General features: G+C 56.1%; 1 protein-coding gene across 1 annotated transcript in view; it reads right to left on the bottom strand.

Annotated features, from left to right (window-relative positions):
- Positions 1–2372: 2372 nt before the first annotated feature.
- The window catches only part of LOC140398806 (uncharacterized), a 119152-nt gene continuing 103319 nt past the window's right edge, over positions 2373–18205 (bottom strand). Inside the window, exon 8 of the mRNA XM_072487771.1 lies at positions 2373–2535. The gene's annotated coding sequence lies outside the window, so the exon portion shown is untranslated. The remainder of the gene's footprint in view (positions 2536–18205) is intronic.

Genomic DNA, 18205 nt, shown 5'->3' with positions numbered 1-18205 from the left:
GGGAGAAGGCTCTCACTGTCCACCCTATCTAACCCCCTGATCATTTTGTATGCCTCTATTAAGTCTCCTCTTAACCTTCTTCTCTCCAATGAAAACAACCTCAAGTCCATCAGCCTTTCCTCATAAGATTTTCCCTCCATACCAGGCAACATCCTGGTAAATCTCCTCTGCACCCGCTCCAAAGCCTCCCCGTCCTTCCTATAATGCGGTGACCAGAACTGTACGCAATACTCCAAATGCGGCCGTGCCAGAGTTCTGTACAGCTGCAACATGACCTCCTGACTCTGGAACTCAATCCCTCTACCAATAAAGGCCAACACTCCATAGGCCTTCTTCACAACCCTATCAACCTGGGTGGCAACTTTCAGGGATCTATGTACATGGACACCTAGATCCCTCTGCTCATCCACACTTCCAAGAACTTTACCAGTAGCCAAATATTCCGCATTCCTGTTATTCCTTCCAAAGTGAATCACCTCACACTTCTCTACATTAAACTCCATTTGCCACCTCTCAGCCCAGCTCTGCAGCTTATCTATATCCCTCTGTAACCTGCTACATCCTTCCACACTATCGACAACACCACCGACTTTAGTATCGTCTGCAAATTTACTCACCCACCCTTCTGCGCCTTCCTCTAGGTCATTGATAAAAATGACAAACAGCAACGGCCCCAGAACAGATCCTTGTGGTACTCCACTTGTAACTGAACTCCATTCTGAACATTTCCCATCAACCACCACCCTCTGTCTTCTTTCAGCTAGCCAATTTCTGATCCACATCTCTAAATCACCCTCAATCCCCAGCTTCCGTATTTTCTGCAATAGCCTACCGTGGGGAACCTTATCAAACGCTTTGCTGAAATCCATATACACATCAACTGCTCTACCCTCGTCTACCTGTTCAGTCACCTTCTCAAAGAACTCGATAAGGTTTGTGAGGCATGACGTACCCTTCACAAAGCCATGCTGACTATCCCTGATCATATTATTCCAATCTAGATGATTATAAATCTTGTCTCTTATAATCCCCTCCAAGTATTGTGTGCAGTTCTGGTCACCACACTATAGGACACATGTAATTACATTAGAAAGGATGTAGCGGAGGTTCACCAGGATTTTGTTGCCTGGGCTGGAGCGTTTCAGCTATGAAGAGAGGCTGGTTAGGCTGGGTTTTTTCTTCTTAGAGCATTTAGGACTATATACATATTGTTTCAAGAAACCCTCCTGGATGCTCCTTACAAATTCTGCTCCACCTAAGCCCCTATCACAAAGTCAATATAGGGGAAGTTAAAATCACCCACCACAACAACCCTGTTGCTTTTACATCTTTCCAAAATCTGCCTACATATATGCCCTTCTATCTCCCACTGGCTGTTGGACAACCTGTAGTAAACCACCAACATTGTGACTGCACGCTTCCTATTCCTGAGCTCTACACATTTTGCCTCGTTCCATTAGCCCTCCGAGGTGTTCTCCCGCAGTACAGCTGCGATATTCTCCTTAACCAGTAATGCAACTCCCCCACCCCTTATTTATCCCCCTCCATCCCACCTGAAGCATTTAAATCCTGGAACATTTAGCTGCCAATCCAGTCCTTCCATCAACCAAGTCTCTGTAATAGCAAAAAAAATCTTAGTTCCAAGTACTAATCCAAGTTCTAAATTCATCTAGCATAACTGTTATACTTGTTGCATTGAAACAAATGCACTTTAGACCACCAGTCTCGCTGTGTTGAGCAACATCTCACTGCCTGATCTTCCTCTCAGGCTCACTGGCCTTATTCACTAGTTCCTCCTCAGTTATTTCACCTGCTGACCTACTGCTCGGGCTCCCAACCCCCGCCACACTAGTTTAAACCCTCCCAAATGACGCTAGCAAATAATATTCGTACAGCAAACAATATTATTTCACAAAGGGCTCCGAGGTCCTGGGGGGGCAGGGCGATCTGGCCCCGGGGGGCGCCCCCACGGTGGCCTGGCCCGTGATCGGGTCCCACCGATCCACGGGCGGGTCTGTGCCGTGGGGGCACTCTTTCCCTTCCGCCTTCGCCACGGTCTCCACCATGGCAGAGGCGGAAAGGACTCCCTCCACTGCGCATGCGCGGGAATGCCATCAGCGCCCGCTGACGCTCCCGCGCATGCGCCGCCTGGAGATGTCATTTCCGCGTATGTATGCTTTTGAACAAGTGTGATCTTAGGCAGATTTGCTTCAATCATTTAAAGTTTTTAATTATTCTAACATAGAACAAGAAAGATAAAATCAACTGCAAGTTTTAAACAGGTCTGCAGGAAAATTGAAGGAATCATAGTGATTCAACATATTTGTTATTCTAAACATGAAAAATAATATTAAATTAAACTTATTTCCAAATGATTTCAGAGTCAAGCAATTGTCTGAAAATAATATTACCACTTCTCAGGTTTAGATCTAAAACTGGCCGCTTTTGTCATCAATGTTTGAGCACTGTTGAATGCTAATATTTTGCCCATGTTGATAACCAGTGTTCCACTGCAATCTTCATTTACAAAACCTCCTGCATATACACAAATAAATGCATGTAAATTTTACTTTCTAATGTTTTCTTATGCCTGTATTGGCAATTAAATGATCATTTAAAAGGGTATAATTTAAAAGGCAAGTGCCAAGTACAAGGGGCGAGATTCTCCGACCCCCGTCGGGTCGGAGAATCGCCGGGGGCTGGCGTGAATCCCGCCCCCGCCGGTTGCCGAATTCTCCACCACCGGATATTCGGCGGGGGCGGGAATCGCGCCCCGCCGGTTGGCGCCCCCCCCCCCCCGCGATTCTCCGGCCCGAATGGGCCGAAGTCCCGCCGCTAAAATGCCTGTCCGGTCGGCGTAGATTAAACCACCTACCTTACCGGCGGACAAGGTGGCGCGTGCGGGCGATCTGGCCCCGGGGGGCGCCCCCACGGTGGCCTGGCCCGTGATCGGGTCCCAACGATCCGCGGGCGGGTCTGTGCCGTGGGAGCACTCTTTCCCTTCCGCCTTCGCAACGGTCTCCACCATGGCGGAGGCGGAAGAGACTCCCTCCACTGCGCATGCGCGGGGATGCCGATCGCGCCCGCTGACGCTCCCGCGCATGCGCCGCCCGGAGATGTCATTTCCGCGCCGCCAGCTGGCGGGGCACCAAAGGCCTTTTCCGCCAGCTGGCGGGGCGGAAATTCGTCCGGCGCGGGCCTAGCCCCTTAAGGTTGGGGCTCGGCCCCCAAAGATGCGGAGCATTCCGCACCTTTGGGGCGGCGCAATGCCCGACTGATTTGCGCCATTTTGGGCGCCAGTTGGCGGACATCACGCCGATACCGGAGAATTTCGCCCAAGGTATTGATTGCATTTGGTCCACTTCAGTCAGAATAATAAACATGATCTTTTCCTGACATGGCCTCCGAGAGATATTTCACTTACCAATGAGTATGAACCTTCTACACCTAATATATTTTTTAAAATCAGCATTTAAGCAATACAATCTCAATAACAGTGATGCTTGAATGGTCAGTGATGGAGTTATTGTGTGGGATCTGCACTGATACTTATTTAGTTTTACTCATGGGGTTGATTTTGTACTCAACGGCGCTGGCCGTAAAGGGATTGTGCACAAGGGATCCGAAAATTGGACCAGCAAATGTGAGGTATGTTTTGTGCCTGTTATACATTTTGGGTCTGCCTCACATTTCACATTCACATTTGGTAATAGTTTTCACATTAGGTAATAGCTTTCAGACCCTACCTGGGTTTTGTTTCTTTATTCGATCGTGGGGTGTGGGGATTACTGGTTAGGCCAGCATTTATTGCCCATCCCTGAAGGCTTTTAAGAGTCAACGACATTGCTGTGGCTATGTGGTTCCAATATCTAATATCAAGCAGTATGCTGATACTGCCCAATATCTAATCTCATGATAGCAAATAATAATAGTACTCCCTTGTAATGATGGCATGACGAAGAAAAACAAACTTCTGGGAAAAGTACTCTGTCCTTTGTTACTTAAACAAAATTTTCTCAGTTGCAATTAAGTCATTGCCGTTACAATTTCATACATTACGTTTATGTTAATACTATAAAAATAAAGCTGGTAAAAGCCATGTAGCGGCCATGCCTGAAATAGTTATTTGTTTTTTCACAAATGTAACAACGGGGCCCAATAGTTGTTTGAGGCCTCCTTTGAAAAAATAGCTTGTCCTTGATCTCTCCTTATAATTTTTATGGCTTTTACCAATAAAGTAGGCAACTCACTTCCAGCTTAATTTTTATACATCTCCCAACAGCATTAACATAAACGTAATGTATGAAATTGTAATGGCAATGACTTAATTGCACCCTACACCCTGCAATTCAAACCTCACCGGTCACTATTTTGGGTGTGCCTCAACTTTCGGGCTCGATTCTTCGAAAAGGGAACAAAGTTCCCTCGCGAGCGCGTTAGCCGCGTGATTTCCGGCACTCTCAGTGACTCGCGTTGAATAAGGGACTGAATGGAGAACGTGCGCCCCAGCCACACATAGCCCCGTTTTTTTACAGTGGAGAGATTCGATCATCGGAACTCCCCATTGTAGTGAGAAATTGGGACGTCATTTTTAAATGACGTCCCAATCTCCAAGGCTCCCGAAACGACCCACAACCCATGCACCCCCCCCCCCAACACCCGCCGCCCCTGCCCCTCCCCCACTCCGGCCTGATCTCACGTCTTGGCAGTGCCAAAATGGCACCTTGGCAGTTTCCATGCCAGCAATGCCAGGCTGACATCCAGGTGGATGCCAGGCTGGCACTGTGAATGGTGAGCACATCGTTAGCCCTCATTTGCATTCATTTCACGCTCATTCATGAGACTGAAGTCAAATGCAGCGGCATCCAGGGAATTATCCGACTCCCCAGCGAAAAATCACATGGGTGTCCTTTAATACTCCTTTTCAAAATCGCGAAGCTGGCACAATGACTGCTGAGGGGAAGTGAGGGAATGAGTAGCCATTTCCATTATCTCGCATGCAGCTCAAGGGCACTGGAGCTACTGGCCCTGTGGTGGGGATCCTTCAGGGGATTGGGCTTGGTCAGGGGACCGAAGCATTGCAGGTCAGGGCTTGTTCCTGGGTCAGGGTGTGAGTGGCTTTGCGTCTGTCAGGCGTTTAAGCCATCTTTAAATTTTGTGGAGTCCCATGACAGACGAACCACAGCTGCAGCTTGTCTATCCTACCAAACACTCTCAGGACGGAGCACTGCTCTGGCTTCAATGCTGAAAGTCAATTTCACCCCCTTTGACTGTGACCAGCCTTTAGCTTCGCAGCTGAATGCTATTGCAAATGGAAATTATCCTTGTCAGTTGTGAGAGCACTTCCCAGCTGCAGGTTGTGTTTGCTGCTTGCTGCAAATGTTTGGAGGCTGTAGCTGAGAGTTTGTTTGTTGCTGCCTTTTCTGTTTTCCTGCTGCCTCTTCCCCATGGACTTACTTGCTGCTTTCTGGATGAAGAGAAGGAATAAAGAAGCCCTTTTGTCGTCTTTTACCTCCAGTGTTGCAAGAGGAGGGTTTTTGCAAGCCTACTCCCGGCTGAGGATTTAGGAGGACTTGCTCGAGAAGTCTGTGGATGTTTTTGAAGGTCTGTTTTGTGCGTTGACTGTATATTCTGTTCTGGACTAGTGGGTCACCTGTTAATGCCCCCTGTGTTCTTGTGGCCGGTCCTCGGACAGGGTGGTGATGGAAGATTAGATACTGATAATGTAGGGGAGGAGGGGCGATAGGATGCTTTCTATGGTGCATCTGTAAAAGTTGGCAAGAGTTAATGTGGACATGCCGAATTTCCTTAGTTTCCTGAGGAAGTATAGGCGCTGTTGTGCTTTCTTGGTGGTAGTGTCGACGTGGGTGGACCAGGACAGATTGTTGGAGATTAGGAATTTGAAACTGCGAACCATCTCCACCTCGGCCTGATTCAGGGGCAGTGTGGGGGGGGGGGGGGTGGTGAAGGGGGTGGTGACATATGCCATGTGGAACCACAACTCAGCAGAGTCTCACTTGCTTGATCGATTGCCAACCTCTGTCTTGATGATTGCCCTTTTCCTGGGCCCACCGATCAGCTCCAGTGCCCACTGCTCAGCTGTTGGACTTTTCCCTCTCACGGCGGTTGTGGGCTGACTTATCCTGGGAGGCGGGGGAGTCAGAAAATGCACAGTGTTAGACAGTCGGACACATGCAGCACAGGGGGTTGGTAGCTGGTGGCCTTCGTCACCAGGGCACCCAGCCCGATATGGGTGCTGGAATGTGGTGCGGGGGGGGGGGGGGGGGGGGGGTTGATCTCCCTCTCGGTGGTGGGGGAGGGGAGGGGTGGAGTTGGAGATGTGTTGGTCAAGGATTACTGTCATAGAATCATAGAATTTACAGTGCAGAAGGAGGCCATTCGGCCCATCGAGTCTGCACCGGCTCTTGGAAAGAGCACCCTACCCAAGGTCAACACCTCCACCCTATCCCCATAACCCAGTAACCCCACCCAACACTAAGGGCAATTTTGGACACTAAGGGCAATTTATCATGGCCAATCCACCTAACCTGCACATCTTTGGACTGTGGGAGGAAACCGGAGCACCCGGAGGAAACCCACGCACACACGGGGAGAAGGTGCAGACTCCGCACAGACAGTGACCCAAGCCGGAATCGAACCTGGGACCCTGGAGCTGTGAAGCAATTATGCTATCCTCAATGCTACCGTGCTGCCAGGGGCATCGTGCTGCCAACTCACCCTGGCCGCCCTGAAGAGGTTGTGCAGTTTCTTGCAGCACTGCTAGCCAGTCCTGGCAGTGTTGCTCACGATGCATATGGCCTCTCCTACCTGTGCCCAGACCCGGTGCACGACGCGGATGGCAACCTCTTCCCCACCCCAGGGTACAGGGTAGTCCGCCTCTCCTCTACTGTGTCCAGTAGGGTCTCCAGTTCAGTATCTGTGAAACGGGCATTCCACTTTCCTTGCTGCCATCTTGTTGGCTGGAATGAGTGTGTATGGGGAGTGGAGTGCATATATACAGTTGCAGCTTGTCAGCCTTTCGAGTGTCAATCCCGGCTCCAGCAAATCAGGCACCGTTTTTCATTCGAATCGGTTGCGATCTACATGGCAGAAATGCTCTGAGAACAGTGCCAATTTTGCTGTCGTAGAACACCACCGATTCAGTCCCGGCATCAACACTTAGGGCGGGATTCTCCGACCTCTCGCCAGGTCCGAGAATCTCCGGGGGGCGGCGCGAATCCTGCCCCACGCTGGCTGCCGTATTCTCCGATGCAGTTTTTCGGGTGGGGGCGGGATTCACACCACGCCGGTCGGGGGCTGTTGGCAGCGGCCCCCCTGGTGATTCTCCGGGCCCCATGGGCCGAGCGGCCATCCATTTTTGGCCAGTCCCGCTGGCGTGAATCACTCAACTCATGTACCGGCGGGACCTGGCAGGTAAGTTGGCGGGGGCGGTCCTCTGGGGGGCGTGGGGGGATCCGGCCTGGGGGGGGGGGGGCCCCCACGGTGGACTGGCCCGTGATCGGGGCCCACCGATCTGCGGGCGGGCTTGATCCGTGGGGGCACTCCTCTCTTCAGTGCGGCCCCTGCAGGGCTCCGCCATGGCCGACACGAAGAGAAGCCCCGTGCATGCGCCAAAATATGCCGGCCGGTCTGTGCATGTGCGGAACCACATAGAACATAGAAAATACAGCACAGAACAGGCCCTTCGGCCCACGATGTTGTGCAGATTATCATTGAATTTACAGTGCATGCGCGAGATCACGTCGGTCCTTTGGCGCATGCGCGAACTTGCCGGCTGGAGTGGCGCCAACCCCTCCGGCGTCCACCTAGAATTCCGCATTTTTGGGGGCTGGTGACGCCGGAGTGGTTGCCACCGCTTCTCCCGCCGGCGTGGGGACTTAGTCCCCAGAAGGGAGAATACCGGCCCATGTTTCTGAAGCGGAGAATCCAGCCAAAAATGTTTAGCCTTAGTCAGAAGGTCATAACACAGTTAGTGGGATAGAGATGATGTGGAAGAGCCAGGGGCTGAAGCAGTCATGTGTTGAGTTTAGTTTTGATCTGTCTGTAAACAGACTAATAGCTTCTGAAAAACAATGAGATTTGATCTGGCTGTGAACAGAACAAGAGCTTTTTACCAAATGCTGGCAAGTTAAACAGTAGTTTGACAATGGAAAGAATCTGCAGGCTGTTTCCATAAAGGACATCTCTTTCTCAAAGTAGTTTGGAGGCAATTCTCCGATATTGAGGCCAAGTGTTCGCGCCATCGCAAACAGGGCCCGGACATGACCTATGCTGGCCCCCACAGGTTCACGCCGCTCCAAAGTCCTTATGCGACGCCAAATGGGCGCTGCGCCAACCCGCGCATGTGCAGTTGGGGCAGCCCAATCCTGCGCATGCGCAGTTGGGCCACGCCATCCTGCGCATGCGCGGGGAACGTCTTACGCATGCCGGCCCCTCACCAACATGGAGCCGGTGTTCTGGGGCCGCGCGCGGAAGGTGGTAGGCCCGGGGGGGGGTAAAGGCCGGCCCGCCGATCGGTGTGCGCCGATCGCGGGCCAGACCCCATCGGGGGCCACCCTGGTGAAGGAGCCCCCCTGCCCTCCCCCACAGGCCTCCCCTCAGCGTTCCTGCAAGGTTCCCGCCGGCAGCGACCAGGGGTGGACGGCACCGGCGGGAACCTTTTGTGTCGTAGCGGCCGCTCGGCCCATCCGGCCAGAGAATCGCCGCTCGCCGGTTCTCCGAGCGGCCCGGTGCGAATCGCGCGCCGCTGGTTTCCAGGGGGTGGGAGAATCGTGTGCGGGGGTCAGGGCGGAGTGGCACGATTCGCGGGGCGCCCCGGCGATTCTCCCACCCGGCATGGAGGGGGGGAGAATAACGCCCCTAATTTTGACCTGAGCTGGGCTTTCCTTGATTGGAGATAAAAGATTGGTGAGGCCGCATCTGGAGTATTGTGTTCAGTTTTGGTCTCCTTACCTGAGAAAGGACATATTGGCACTGGAGGGAGTGCAGAGGAGATTCACTAGGTTGATCCCAAGAGTTGAGGGGATTAGATTATGACGAGTGGTTGAGTAGGCTGGGACTGTACTCATTGGAGTTTAGAAGGATGCGGGGGGATCTTATTGAAACATATAAAATTATGAAGGGAATAGATAGGATAGATGCGGGCAGGTTGTTTCCACTGGTCGGGGAAAGCAGAACTAGGGGGCATAGCCTCAAAATAAGGGGAAGTAGATTTAGGACGGAGTGTAGGAGGAACTTCTTCACCCAAAGGGTTGTGAATCTCTGGAATTCCTTGCCCCGTGAAGCAGTTGAGGCTCCTTCTTTAAACGTTTTTAAGAAAAAGATAGATACCTTTCTAAAGAATAAAGGGATTCGGGGATATGGTGTACGGGCCGGAGAGTGGAGCTGAGTCCACAAAGATCAGCCATGATCTCATTAAATGGCGGAGCAGGCTCGAGGGGCCAGATGGCCTACTCCTGTTCCTAGTTCTTATGTTCTTATAGCAGTTAGGATTTAAATATATTATTGTTTAACATTGTTTAACTGGTAATTGTAAAGTATTTTCTTTTATAAGGTTAAGGTTAATTTAAGACTGTGTTAATAATAAAGTTTGTTTTAATACATGTTGGATTCAGCAATTATAGAGGGGGGTCCTTTAAAATATTAGCTAAACTGGGGCGTCATTCTCCGACCCCCCAGAGGGTCGGAGAATGGCCGTTGGCCGCCGTGAATCCCGCCCCCGCCGGTTGCCGAAGTCTCCGAAGGGAGAAAAGTCGGCGGGGCGTTAATGGCGCCGCTGCCGCGGAGAATGTCACGGGTCTGCGCAAGGCAGCCGATTTTCGGCCTGCCGATATTCTCCCTTCCGGATGGGCCGAAGTCCCGTCGACGTGATGACCGTTCACGTCGACGTGAATCAAACCTCCTTTTCATCGACGTGACCCGGTGCTCCAGGCTCACGCCGACCAGCGTGGAGGTGAGTGACGGCCTGGGGGGTTGGCTCTGGGCAGGCAATGGCGTGGCCGCAGTCTGATTGCGTGAGGAGAGGTGTGTCTCGGGTTGTGTGTGAGTGTGTGCGGCGGGGGGGGTGGTTAGAGTAGGCTAGGCTCCGGGGGAGTGCCGGGAGGGGGTCCGTGCCAGGGTGGAGGTTGGGGGGGGGTCCATGCCGGGGTGGAGGTTGGGGGTTGGGAGGGGGTCCGTGCTGGGGTAGAGGTTAGGGGGGGGGGTCCGTGCTGGGGTGGAGGTTGGGGGTTGGGGGGGGTCCGTGCTGGGGTGGAGGTTGGGGGGGGGGGTCCGTGCTGGGGTGGAGGTTGGGGGGGGGGTCCGTGCCGTGCCGGGGTGGAGGTTGGGGGTTGGGGGAGGTCCGTGCTGGGGTGGAGGTTGGGGGGGGGGTCCGTGCTGGGGTGGAGGTTGGGGGGGGGTCCGTGCCGTGCCGGGGTGGAGGTTGGGGGGTGTCCGTGCCGTGCCGGGGTGGAGGTTGGGGGGGGGGGGTCCGTGCCGTGCCGGGGTGGAGGTTGGGGGGGTCCGTGCTGGGGTGGAGGTTGGGGGGGGTCCGTGCCGGGGTGGAGGTTGGGGGTGGGTCCGTGCTGGGGTGGAGGTTGAGGGGGGTCCGTGCTGGGGTGGAGGTTGGGGGGGGTCCGTGCCGTGCCGGGGTGGAGGTTGGGTGTTGGGGCGGGGTCCGTGCTGGGGTGGAGGTTGGGGGGGGTCCGTGCTGGGGTGGAGGTTGGGGGGGTTCCGTGCCGTGCCGGGGTGGAGGTTGGGGGGGCTCCGTGCCGTGCCGGGGTGGAGGTTGGGGGTTGGTGGGGGTCCGTGCTGGGGTGGAGGTTGGGGGGGGGGGGGTCCGTGCTGGGGTGGAGGTTGGGGGGGGGGGTCCGTGCTGGGGTGGAGGTTGGGGGAGGTCCGTGCTGGGGTGGAGGTTGGGGGGGGGGGTGGTCCGTGCTGGGGTGGAGGTTGGGGGAGGTCTGTGCTGGGGTGGAGGTTGGGGGGGGGGTCCGTGCTGGGGTGGAGGTTGGGGGGGGGTCCGTGCTGGGGTGGAGGTTGGGGGGGGTCCGTGCTGGGGTGGAGGTTGGGGGGGGGGGTCCGTGCTGGGGTGGAGGTTGGGGGGGTCCGTGCCGGGGTGGAGGTTGGGGGTTGGGGGGGGGTCCATGCTGGGGTGGAGGTTGGGGGGGGTCCGTGCCGAGGAGGGGGATGGGAGGGCAAGTGAGTTGGTCCACCTGGCCAGGTGCCAGCCTCCAACAGTTGGACCCATGCGGTCCATGCCACCTGGCTGGGGGGAGGAGGGGATATGGGCAATGATGACATGTCGTCGTTCCCCTCCCCCCCACCAGGCCGTCATGTTTTCAGATCATCCAGCGATGTTGGCCGCCGTGGTGGCAGCCGCTCATGTCTATGTTGCCCTGGATGAGGAGGAGGAGCGTGCCAGAGAGGCGGCGCAGGCTGCCGCAGAGGGGCAGGTGGCAGCCGCCCAGGCTGGAGGGACACCTGACCGACAGGACGAGGAGGGGGAGGAGGACGTCGCGGCCCCACGGCAACGGAGGCACCCGAGGGCGCCCCGTGTGTACCGGCCCCGGCAGTCTTACCAGGACCTCACGGACCAGGAATGCAGGAGGAGACTCCGGATAAGCCGGGAAACCGTGGCACACATCTGCCACCTGCTGGCACACCTGTCACCGCGTGGCACTGGCGGGGGACGCCCTCTCCCCGTGTCCATCAAGGTTACGGTGGCCCTGAACTTTTATGCAACGGGGTCATTCCAGGCACCGAGTGGGGACCTGTCCGGCATATCGCAGACATCGGTGCATCGGTGCATCCGGGCAGTGACAGATGCCCTATATGCCGTGGCGCACCGCTACATCCGCTTCCCCGTGGACCAGGCCAGCCAAGATGCCCGGGCCGTGGGCTTCTCTGCCGTTGCCGGGTTCCCCATGGTCCAGGGCACGATCGATGGGATGCACGTCACCGTGCGGCCACCTGCAGATAACAGGGCCGTGTTCACTAATAGGAAGGGGACCTATTCGATGAACGTACAGGTGGTCTGCGACCACCGCATGATGATCCTGCACGTCTGCGCCCGTCACCCAGGCAGTGTACACGACTCATTCGTGTTGTCGCGGTCATCCATCCCCGGCATGCACGAGGGACGCCATCCCCGGCTGAGGGGCTGGTTGCTGGGCGACAGGGGCTACCCATTGCGATCGTGGCTGATGACGCCTATACGGAGGCCACGCAATGAGGCGGAGAACCGCTACAATGATGCCCATGTAGCGACAAGGGGAGCGATCGAGAGGTGCTTTGGTGTGCTGAAGATGCGTTTCAGGTGCCTGGACCTCTCTGGGGGCGCCCTCCAGTATCGGTCAGATAGGGTCGGCCGCATCATTGTGGTGTGCTGCGTCCTGCACAACATAGCCCAGCAGAGGGGCGATAGAACATAGAACATAGAACATTACAGCGCAGTACAGGCCCTTCGGCCCACGATGTTGCACCGAAACAAAAGCCATCTAACCTACACTATGCCATTATCATCCATATGTTTATCCAATAAACTTTTAAATGCCCTCAATGTTGGCGAGTTCACTACTGTAGCAGGTAGGGCATTCCACGGCCTCACTACTCTTTGCGTAAAGAACCTACCTCTGACCTCTGTCCTATATCTATTACCCCTCAGTTTAAAGTTATGTCCCCTCGTGCCAGCCATATCCATCCGCGGGAGAAGGCTCTCACTGTCCACCCTATCCAACCCCCTGATCATTTTGTATGCCTCTATTAAGTCTCCTCTTAACCTTCTTCTCTCCAACGAAAACAACCTCAAGTCCGTCAGCCTTTCCTCATAAGATTTTCCCTCCATACCAGGCAACATCCTGGTAAATCTCCTCTGCACCCGCTCCAAAGCCTCCACGTCCTTCCTATAATGCGGTGACCAGAACTGTACGCAATACTCCAAATGCGGCCGGACCAGAGTTCTGTACAGCTGCAACATGACCTCCCGACTCCGGAACTCAATCCCTCTACCAATAAAGGCCAACACTCCATAGGCCTTCTTCACAACCCTATCAACCTGGGTGGCAACTTTCAGGGATCTATGTACATGGACACCTAGATCCCTCTGCTCAGCCACACTTTCAAGAACTTTACCATTAGCCAAATATTCCGCATTCCTGTTATTCCTTCCAAAGTGAATCACCTCACACTTCTCTACATTAAACTCCATTTGCCACCTCTCAGCCCAGCTCTGCAGCTTATCTATATCCCTCTGTAACCTGCTACATCCTTCCACACTATCGACAACACCACCGACTTTAGTATCATCTGCAAATTTACTCACCCACCCTTCTGCGCCTTCCTCTAGGTCATTGATAAAAATGACAAACAGCAACGGCCCCAGAACAGATCCTTGTGGTACTCCACTTGTGACTGCACTCCATTCTGAACATTTCCCATCAACCACCACCCTCTGTCTTCTTTCAGCTAGCCAATTTCTGATCCACATCTCTAAATCACCCTCAATCCCCAGCCTCCGAATTTTATGCAATAGCCTACCGTGGGGAACCTTATCAAACGCTTTGCTGAAATCCATATACACCACATCAACTGCTCTACCCTCGTCTACCTGTTCAGTCACCTTCTCAAAGAACTCAATAAGGTTTGTGAGGCATGACCTACCCTTCACAAAGCCATGCTGACTATCCCTGATCATATTATTCCTATCTAGATGATTATAAATCTTGTCCCTTATAATCCCCTCCAAGACTTTACCCACTACAGACGTGAGGCTCACCGGTCTATAGTTGCCGGGGTTGTCTCTGCTCCCCTTTTTGAACAAAGGGACCACATTTGCTGTCCTCCAGTCCTCTGGCACTATTCCTGTAGCCAATGATGACATAAAAATCAAAGCCAAAGGTCCAGCAATCTCTTCCCTGGCCTCCCATAGAATCCTAGGATAAATCCCATCAGGTCCCGGGGACTTATCTATTTTCAGCCTGTCCAGAATTGCCAACACCTCTTCCCTACGTACCTCAATGCCATCTATTCTATTAGCCTGGGGCTCAGCATTCTCCTCCACAACATTATCTTTTTCCTGAGTGAATACTGACGAAAAATATTCATTTAGTATCTCGCCTATCTCTTCAGACTCCACACACAATTTCCCATCCCTGCGATGTGCCGCAGGCAGAGGAGGGCGGAGTGGAGGAGCAGCAGGAAGAGGCCCAGTCCTCCCCAGATGAGGGGGATGGGGGCAATGGTCAGGGCAGACGGGGTAGCCACAGGCGGGTGGCTGTCCACCGTTACCGGCTGGCCCAGCGGGCACGGGACAGACTGATAGACGCCCGCTTCACTGACTAGATGGGTGTGGGAATCGGGTAGTATGGCCACAGACCGCACACCATGGCAACAGCCGACCACCTACACCCCCCACCCATCCACCCACCCAGCACCCTCACCCCCCTCCCCAACCCCACCCAACCCACCCGCATGCACACCACCCCCCCCCCATTGCCGATCCACCTGCGGCACAACGGGCCGGGCTCACACAGTTGCGGGTGGACGTGTGTCTATTGCAGGCCATGGAGGATGATGACAACCCGCCCTGCGATGAGCTCCTGGCTCTACATCGTTGGACTATGTCTGACCCATGGCCACAGTACCACCATCCACCCGGACCATCCCTGCATGCGGCTGTGACACTGCAGCGCACGGTCCCGTCCTCTGCCCGGGGGATGTTGATGGCGGCCCAGGGGGAAGGGGGCAGACTCACCTGGGGCTGAGGTAACACCACCCCTCACACACACACTTGCGCTCAACGTACATGACACCCCCACACACTTTGGACAGAGCACAAAGGCAGCTTCGGTAGGTGTAACATTGACTTTAATAACCAAAGGAGTTCATGCACGTGCCCTAGCCCCTAAAACTCATCTGTGCCCTGCACCCGTGCCAACTTACTCAGTGTCTAATTGTTTGGCCTTACGGGCCCTTTGACTACGTCTACGTGGTTCCCCAGACGGTACAGCAGAACTGGAGGTGGACTCCTGTGATTCCTGCCCTCTGACACTGGATCCCTTTGGCGGCCGTTTCCTGGGGCGTCCTGGCCTAGATGGGCCAGGCTGCGGCCCGGGCGACTGGGATGGCGAGCTGCCAGCCTGTCCAGCCCGTTGCCCACCCGATGCACCTGGGACGGAAGGGGGGGAGTCAGAGGTGTCGCGGTGTACCGGGACCTCCCCTACAGAGGGAGCCGGGACGGACCACACCACCTCCTCCTCCCTCGGGGTGCCCGATGGCCCCCAGGCCTCTACATGGGTGGGGGATGCGAACGGACTGGCCATCCGACGCCCCCCCGACATCTGGCGCTGCCAGTCCTGGAGGCCCGTGCTGGTATCGACAGGGGTCTGCAGGTTTGCAGCCATGGAGCCCAGGGGGTTGGCAAACCCTGTCTGTGACAGTGCGACGCCGGCTCACACATGGCCACTGGCGCCGATGCCCTCAGCGATGGCCTGCAGAGACTGGGCCATGGCCTGCTGAGACTGGGCCATGGCCTGCAGAGACTGGGCTATGGCGTTGAGCGCCTCTGCCATCTGGCGCTGGCACTGGCTCATGGCCTCCTGTGAGAGGGCAGCCATTTCCTGGGCCACAGACGCCGCCTGCACGGAAGGCCCCAGGCCTCGCAAACCGTTCCCCATGTCTGACACCGTCGCACCCATTGGCTCCACTGCGGACGCCACCCGTGCGGTGTCGGCCTGGGTGGCACGCATGACCGGCACCACTCCCAGCTCCTGGACGCGGGTGGACTCCTCCACCTGCGACCGCAGCCGCCGCAAGCCGCCCGTCACCCTCTTCGCTCGTCTCCGGGTCGGTGGTTGCATCGGATCTATGTGTGGGTGTGGTAACTGCAAGAACCCGGGATCCACCTGGGCGGCAGATGTTCGCTTGGGCTGGGCTGCCCTCCGACCGCCCGGTCCCTCTGCTGCTCCTACCTCCACCTGCTGTACCGGGACGGCTGTGTTGTGCGCACCAGTGAGTGTACCAGACGCCTCAGCACTAAAGTGCCCAACCGTGGTGCGTGTTTCTGCGATGGTGGAGGGTGTTGGTGACAGCAATGGCGTTGTGTCGTGCTCTTCGTCCCACTCTGAGTCCATGGCACTTTGGGGTGGGGGTTCGTCTCCACCCATCCACTCTGAGTCACTGTCCGGTATTTCGTCTTCCTGGGTAGTGCTGTCCCGGGTAGGGGTGTCCTGGGTAGTGGTGTCCTGGGTAGTGGTGTCCTGGGTAGTGGTGTCCTGGGTAGTGGTGTCCTGGGTAGTGGTGTCCTGGCTCGGATGTGACGGGGGCCTGTGGCTGCCCCCCTCGTCGCTGGGTGGTCGCTCCCGCACGTGACGGGGGTGTCGTCTCCCTGTTGCTCCAGGTCTCTCCGTCTCCCGTGGTGTGCGAGGGGCATCCTGCGGGCGTCGCATGCTGGAGGGTGCGGGTCTCTCTGTCTCCTGTGGTCTCCGAGGGGCATCCTGCGGGCGGTCTGCATCTGCGGGGATGGGTGCCTGGACGTTTGGTCCTGCGATACACAATGAAGCATGCATGGTTAGACATCAGGCAGTGATCAGGTGATACGGGGGAGGGGGATATAGGGGAGGGGGGATATGGGGACGGGCTGTCGGTGGCTCACTCGCTAGTACGCCCCCGACCTCTGCATCAGCAACCTCCCGGTCCTCAGGTCCGCCAGCCAGTTCCAGGGCCCTTTCCTCGTGTACGGTCAGTGGCCTCTCATCAGCGGCCCTCCTCCAGTCCTCACATGCTCCCTATTGTTGTGTGCGCGCTTCTCCTGTGGGGGGGGGGGGGCAGGGGTAAAAGGCAACAGTGTTAGGCAGGTATATGAATGCACGCCATCGGTTGCGCGTGCATTGCAGAGGTTAAGGTTAGGGCTGGATTCACTTGGGGATATGGGGGATATGGGGGAGGGGGGGATATGGGGGAGGGGGGATATGGGGAGGGGGGATATGGGGGAGGGGGGATATGGGGGAGGGGGGATATGGGGGATGTGGGGATATGGGGGATATGGGGGAGGGGGGATATGGGGGAGGGGGGATATGGGGAGGGGGATATGGGGGAGGGGGGATATGGGGGATATGGGGGAGGGGGGATATGGGGGATATGGGGGAGGGGGGATATGGGGGAGGGGTATATGGGGGAGGCTCACCCTGCCTGCTCTGACGAGGTCGTTCACCTTCTTGTGGCACTGGGTGCCTGTCCGTGGTGTCAGGGCCACAGCGGTGACGGCCTCTGCCACTTCCCTCCACAGACGCCGGCTGTGGCGTGGGGCAACTCTGCGGCCGTGCCCGGGATACAGGGCGTCCCTCCTCTGCTCCACCGCGTCCAGGAGCGCCTCCACATCGCGTGACTCGAACCTCGGGGCTGAGCGACGGCCAGCCATCCAGTCGGGTGTTGCGGTCGGGTGTTCCGGTCGGGTGGGGGGGAGCAGCGCGGCCTTATGAGCCATCACGCCGTGCAGCGCGTATGACGCTGCACGGCGTGAACCACTGCGCAAGCGTGGATCCCGTTACGTCGCTGCTAGCTCATTTCGGGCCGGAGACTATTGACCCATTTTTCCGACGTGACGCAAGTCGGATTTGCGCCGTTTTTTGCGCCGATCGGCGGACTTTCCGCCGATAACGGAGAATTTCGCCCATGATTCCTGAAAATTACTGAATTTGTTGAAGTGTCCTAAAGAACCGCTCTTTCGCAAAGTAGTTTATTCAAGACATCTCTATATAGCATGGATTCCTGTGTTTGTGATAGAAATTGACTATTCTGGGCAGATATAAGGGGCGCAATTCTCCCATCGGGAGTCTAAGTGCCAACGTCGGAGTGAAAACCGGAGTGTTTTACTCCGGCGTCGGAGGCCACTCCCAGCACCCTATTCTCCCACCCCCAGGGGGCTAGGAGCGGCGTTGCGCCATTTACGCGCGCCGGGCCTTGGCGCTGCGTAAAAGCGGCGCTGCATAAATGACCCGGCCCGCGCTGCGTAAATGACGACACCCGCGCATGCGCGGTTGCCGTCCTCCCCGAGGCCGCCCCGCAAGAAGATGTCGGATGGATCTTGCAGGGCGGCGGAGGAAAGGAGGTCCTCCTTCAGAGAGGCCAGCCCGCCGATCGGTGGGCACCGATCGTGGGTCAGACCCCATTTGAGGCCCCCCCCCGGTGCAGGAAACCCCTCCCTCCCCAC

Source organism: Scyliorhinus torazame, chromosome 22 (genome assembly GCF_047496885.1).
Source record: "Scyliorhinus torazame isolate Kashiwa2021f chromosome 22, sScyTor2.1, whole genome shotgun sequence".
Taxonomy (NCBI): domain Eukaryota; kingdom Metazoa; phylum Chordata; class Chondrichthyes; order Carcharhiniformes; family Scyliorhinidae; genus Scyliorhinus; species Scyliorhinus torazame.
This window is presented reverse-complemented; position numbering and strand designations above follow the sequence as displayed.